General features: G+C 45.8%; 1 long non-coding RNA gene across 1 annotated transcript; it reads left to right on the top strand.

Annotated features, from left to right (window-relative positions):
• Window positions 1–960: 960 nt before the first annotated feature.
• LOC132647047 (uncharacterized) lies at window positions 961–5,150 on the top strand. The gene is made up of 3 exons (XR_009585333.1): window positions 961–1,127; window positions 1,527–1,690; window positions 4,757–5,150. It is a non-coding gene; the product is annotated as an uncharacterized LOC132647047 (long non-coding RNA).
• The last annotated feature ends 696 nt before the right edge of the window (window positions 5,151–5,846 follow it).

The raw sequence follows: 5,846 nt of genomic DNA, 5'->3' as shown, positions 1-5,846 counted from the left end.
GCTGTGCATCACTGGGGAGGCCAGCACCTGGTAGCTGCTCAGCCCACAAAAGTGTCTACCTGGCACCAAACACGGGGAAGGTTCCTGGAAAGCCGCTGGCCCTCAGTCAACGGTGGACGTCTGGAATCGTTGCTTCTGATAGCAATGACTGAGTCAGCAGCAGCAGCAACAGGATGAATCAAGGCTGCACAAAAGGAGAGGATGAGCGAGCAGAAGTTGAACGGTTTTCCCTCTGCCCTGTTTTTTTAATCTGGATTCTAGCGGAAGGTCCCACCCAACTCCAGGCCCATCTACCTGCATCAACTGAGACACTCAGGACAATTTTTTTAAAGTGAGAATCCCTGCTCAGGTGATTCTAATTTGTGGCAAACTGACACTCATTACCAGACTTTGAAAAATCATGGTAAGAAAATATTACAAATCTTTGTTGTCCATAATTGAACCGTTTTATTTCACTAAGAGCAGAAAACCTTATATGCACAGTAAAAACACTGCGATTCATAATATACAGTCGTCTCAGATCGTCTCAGAGGTGTTTCAACAGCATGGCAGGGTAGAGCCTGTTGCAATGCGAACTGCGCATGTGCGTGTTCAGATGCGAGGCTGAAGTGAAAGTTCGTGATGCTGCAAGGAATATCTCCGATCCAGTATACATTTGATTCCAAACAAATTTTGTGGCCCTTACACGTCCAGAAACGTTTACTGTTGCCAGGTTGTTCCCAGCCTCCTCTTCCTCGTGACTCTCCCCACAGTCTAAGGAGCTTTCTTAAGCTTGAGAACAAGAGGATCCTCACAGAGCATGATAATGAACTTGGCACCAAAGGTTGGAACACCAGACTGGGGCAACTTTCATGGGGTTGTCACTAAGACAGTCAGTCAGCGTGAGAGGCAGAGAGCCAGGCCTCCAGAGGGAACAGGGAGGAACGGTCCTTAAATAACTTCCCCAGTGCCGGGAGAACAGCTCGCAGAAAGACACGCTTTTCTTTTCCTGCTGCTGAGAAAGGTCAGCTCTTCTCCCCTCTATGTAGTAAAGGGCCCGGAGTCCTCCACCATGCACAGACCCGGGATGGAGGAAAGAGAGGAACCTGCCAGTCTCCCCTGCTGAGCGTTTCTGGCTCCACCTTGAGGTTCGAAGCTCCCTCTTGCTCCTTGCTGGGTTCTGGTGTCTGTAACTTGAATGTTGAGGAAGCCGGCTCGCAGCATCACCTGGCTTGCCCCAGGAGGCTCTTAGAAGCAGATTTGTAGCATTTTTCTTTGTTTGCTTTTGATTACTTTACTTCACGTGTGTGGGTGTATTGTCTGCATGTATGTCTGCCACACATGCACCTGGTGTGCAAAGAGGCCAAAAAAAGTCCCAGCTGGTTGTGAGCCACCATGTGGGTGCTGCAATTGAACATAGCTCTTCAAGAAGAGCAGCCACTGCTCTTAATCCCTGAGCCATCTTCCCAGTCCATCACTATTTCTTTACTTAGTTTTATTTCAATGTACATGACAGTTGTGATTGTTCTTCTCATATTGCCTTTCAGGGGAAACCACTAGTTTATTTAAATGATTTGCACTTAAAGAAAAGGAGAACATATAAGACCCAGAGCCCTTTAGCCGATGCTTTCTGCAATGGCAGTAGCTTTATTGTGTGTTCTGCTTTTTAAAGACTCAGTGTCGAATTACTCAATGCACATCGATGGACTTTGTGAGTATGGAAACATTTGAAGCCATTCCAAAATGGAAGTAATTTTGCATTTTCATTTCCTATTAGTTTGTTGTTCTGATCTAGAAATATAATCTTCAGTGTCTCTGACAACTTCACCTATTTAATTATAATAGTTAACATAACCATCATCTCCATGGATAATAGTTTTATTTCTTCCTTCCAATTCTTGTGGTTACTTTTTTTCTCTTGCTTTATTGTATTGCTTGTGACACGTGGGACATGGGTAACAATATGGTCCCCACAGGCAACCTATTTTTCTCTGTTTTGTTTTTTTTTTGGGGGGGTACTCTCAACATTTCGAATCTAAGTGGAGCACTTAGCAGAAATTCTGTAACCACACTGTGCTGAATCCCTCCAATGCTTCACTCTGGATTCTCCATCTTCCTCTCCCGTCTTGTGGCTCTGGCTGCTAGAAGCATCTGGCTGTTTTTTGTTGGTTTGTTTGTGTTTTTGGTTTTTGTTTTTTTTTTTTTTTTTTTTTTTTGTCAGGTCTGAGCAGTGCTCAGTGGCACAGTACCTCTTATTTGTGCTCAGTGAGTCTTCCTTCACACCTAGAGGTCTGCCCTGTCAGTTCTGAGTCAACATCTCACGGATTACCCCGTGTGTGTGCACCTAAGTGCAAACTCCTCGTTCCGCTTTGAACAGCCAAAAGCTGGACAGTCAGTTTGCCTTTTCTCTACTTCTGAGCCAGGAAGCTGGTGGTCCAGGTGGGGCCCACGTGCCAGTACCTCGCATTGGCTCTCCTCTTCGACTTCCTTGCCCACTGTGAGTCCCCACCGGAGGACCTTGGGATTGCCTTGGGTTTGGCTGTCTGGGAATCCCAGACCAACAGAATCTTTAATACAGCCCTAGTAACTCCCCACCTCCACCTCCTAGCTCTAGTTTTTCAAGACAGGGGTTCTCTGTGTAGCCCTGTCTGTCCTAAAACTCACTCTGTAGACCAGGCTGGCCTACTGACCTTGAACATGACAATCAAAAACAGAATTTTGGACATTATTTACCAGTTGAAAGTTTAGGGATCTCATTATTAGTAATAAGTGTGTGTGTGTGTGTGTGTGTGTGTGTGTGTGTAAATGTAACAGATATTAGTTGGCATGTGGTTCATTTAGACAAGCTGAAGACGGGAAGCCAGGCACATTTTCTGTGATAGATGTGGTACCTGGATGCTGGTCCTCCAATGATAAGAACAAGGATAATGGACACAGTTGCTCCAAGTTATGGAAAGCCTTGACAAGCTAGTAGACTCAGGGCAGCCAACCGGTATCTCCAAGGACATCTTTAAAATGACAAATGAGACACTAGTGTTCTGAAGTCATGGGCTGTTGGTTCCTTTTTTAAGATTTTATTTATTTACTTTATGAATGCTCTGTCTGCTCTATCTGCATGTACATATATGCCTGCATGCCAGAAGAGGGCGTCAGATCCTAGTGTAGATGGTTGTGAGCCACCACGTCGTTTCTGGGACTTGAACTCAGGACTTCTGGAAGAGTAGCCAGTGCTCTTAACTGCTGAGCCTTCTCTCCAGCCCCAAGCTGTTTTTTTGTTTGGTTTGGTTTGGTTTGGTTTGGTTTGGTTTGGTTTGGTTTGGTTTGGTTTGGATTGGTTTGGTTTGGTTTGGTTTTTAGACAGAGTTTCTCTGTCTTGGCCTTGGCTGTCCTGGAATCACTTTGTAGACCAGGCTGACCTCAAACTCACAGAGATCCACCTGCCTCTGCCTGAGTGCTGGGATTAAAGGCCAGCTATTTTTATTTACTTTTATTTTATGTGAATTGGTGTTTTGTTTGCATGTATGTCTGTGTGAGAGTGTTGGATCCTGGAGTTGCAGACAGTTGTGAGCTGCCATGTGAGTTCTGGGTCTTCTGGTCTTGCTGAACCCTGGTCTTCTGAAAGAACAGTCAGTGCTCTTAACCACGGAGCAATCTCTCCAGATCCAGGTTGCTGATTCTTGTTTGGGGTGTCTGGGTGCTATGTCATTAGGCACATGCATAGTTAATATTGCCGTGTTTTCTTGATGAAAGAGAGTCATCTTTCATTGAGCCCTAGTAACTCCTCCACACCTCCCTCTGTTTTTTTCAAGTCAGGGTGTCTCTGTGTAGCCCTGTCTGTTCTGGAACTCACTCTGTAGACCAGGCTGCCTACATAGGCCCACCTGCTCTATCTCCCAAGTTTTGGTTTTAAAAGCCTGAGCCACTGACCAGCTCTCTCTTTCTCTCTTTCTCTCTCTCTCTCTCTCTCTCTCTCTCTCTCTCTCTCTCTCTCTGAGGTGGGATTTCACCATATTGCCTTGTCTGGTCTTTAATTTAATGGGCTCAACTGATCCTACCTCAGCCTCCTGGGAGTGGGGACTGTCAGCATACCCCACACTACCTAGCTCTTGTATCCATTTGTTCATTTGCTCTCCCTCCCTTCCTTCCTCTCTTTTCCCTTCCCCTATCCCTTCTTCCCTCCCAGAAACACTGAGAACTAAACCCAGTATGGCTCTTGCTAGGAACACACTCTACCCTGAGCTAATCCTTCAGGCCCTCCCACCCATTCCTTTCCGCTTGTCTGTAAGCTTAAGGTATGTTTCTTATGAAGAACGCACAGATGGTTCTCGCTTTCTGTTTTCCTTCATCCCGCCAACCATCCTCTGTCTTTTACCAGGAGTACTGAGGTAAGGCTTTGAAGACTGTCTTATCCTTCCATTGCTTGTTAGCCAACATGCTCCTCCATAATCCTCCCCCCTTTTACACAAAGAGCAACATGCTCCTGCTGTATTGTTCTGCGCTCTACTTCCTCCCCTCTTGACAACGCACTGTGGAGATGAACCCCTAACAGCTGATATGTCTCTTCCTCATTTTTTTTTAGTATAATTACTGTTGACATTTGGGTCTGGCCTCTGTCTATAACAAGTCCCATCGCAAGGACTAGCTTTCTGCACTCACCTGTCTCATACGTTGTCTTGCATATACAAATAGATTCTACATATCTTCTAGATAGATTTGCTGCTCAGAGAACACGTGTGTGTATAATTCTGCTGCAGATTACAAAATTCTTTCTTCTTAGGAATTTCACGGAAGAGGGGCCTTCTTGAGAGGAAATTAGAAATGAGGGACTCTTTGTCCTGGAATGTTCCATCCATGTTACTCAGCCGTTTGCTGGTAGAAAGGAGAAGTCCCCTCCAAGGTTCTGTGCGTGACGAGGCAGAGCAGCCAGAGAATGGAGGTGTTCTATCTACTTGTTCCGTATGCTCATCTTCAACAGTTCCTGCTTCAGCTCGCTTTCCAGTTTTGTACCAAGTGTTTCTGAGCCATGACGGACATCCTTCTAGTCTGTCATGATGAACACCGTGCTCTTTGTTGGGACTTTTCTCTTCAGAGCTGTTGCTCTCCCAGGCCCCGCACCTTGTAGATTGCTGCCAAAATTTATTCTCAATAAAGAATCTGCTTAAAACTATGAATTAGCTAATCATTATTCTGTGTGCGCGCATGATGCGCTTATGTGTGGGCTCTCACGCCATGGCACGCCTGCGGTGGTTAGAGGAAAACTCTGTGAAGTTATTTCTTTCCTTCTACCTTTCTGTGAGTCCCAGGAATGGAGGTCAGGTCACCGGGCTTGCTCAGTAAGCATGTGTCGTCCTGGGCCATTTTACCGGGTATGCTCTCAATAGTGAACTGTGGGCTACATCTTTAACATTCATTCTCGACTCTCTGATGGGTGGACGGTGGAGAGGAGACCAAGTTGCGGGAGTGCTTCGTCATTTTAATCCTGGGGGGCACCAAGACTGGGAAGGAGTTGCTGAGGTAGCTGCAGAACAGCAGGTGAAAAACAAACAAGAGTTTTCTACTGCGGGTTACTCTGGACTGTATGTACGTGGTTGAAGTTCTTAAACTCTGGAAAGCAGGAGTGAATGGTCTGAGTCATTTAGAAGTTGCTTTCGGTTGTGAGGCAAGTGGCTTTCTTTTATTTTATCGAGTATCATTGTGTAGGTGTCACAAGCATATGTAGAAGACAGAGGACAGCTTGTGGGTATTCGTTCCCTCTTTCTACCATGGGAGTCCTGGCCTTGAACTCAGATCAGCCGGCTTGGTGGCAAGTACCTTGACCTACTGAGTCATCTTTCGTTGGCCCTTTTTGTTATCGTTGTTAATTATTT

The sequence above is a fragment of the Meriones unguiculatus genome, chromosome 14 (genome assembly GCF_030254825.1).
Source record: "Meriones unguiculatus strain TT.TT164.6M chromosome 14, Bangor_MerUng_6.1, whole genome shotgun sequence".
Lineage (NCBI taxonomy): Eukaryota > Metazoa > Chordata > Mammalia > Rodentia > Muridae > Meriones > Meriones unguiculatus.
Note: the sequence above shows the minus strand (reverse complement) of the source record. Positions and strands in the feature narration are given on the sequence as shown.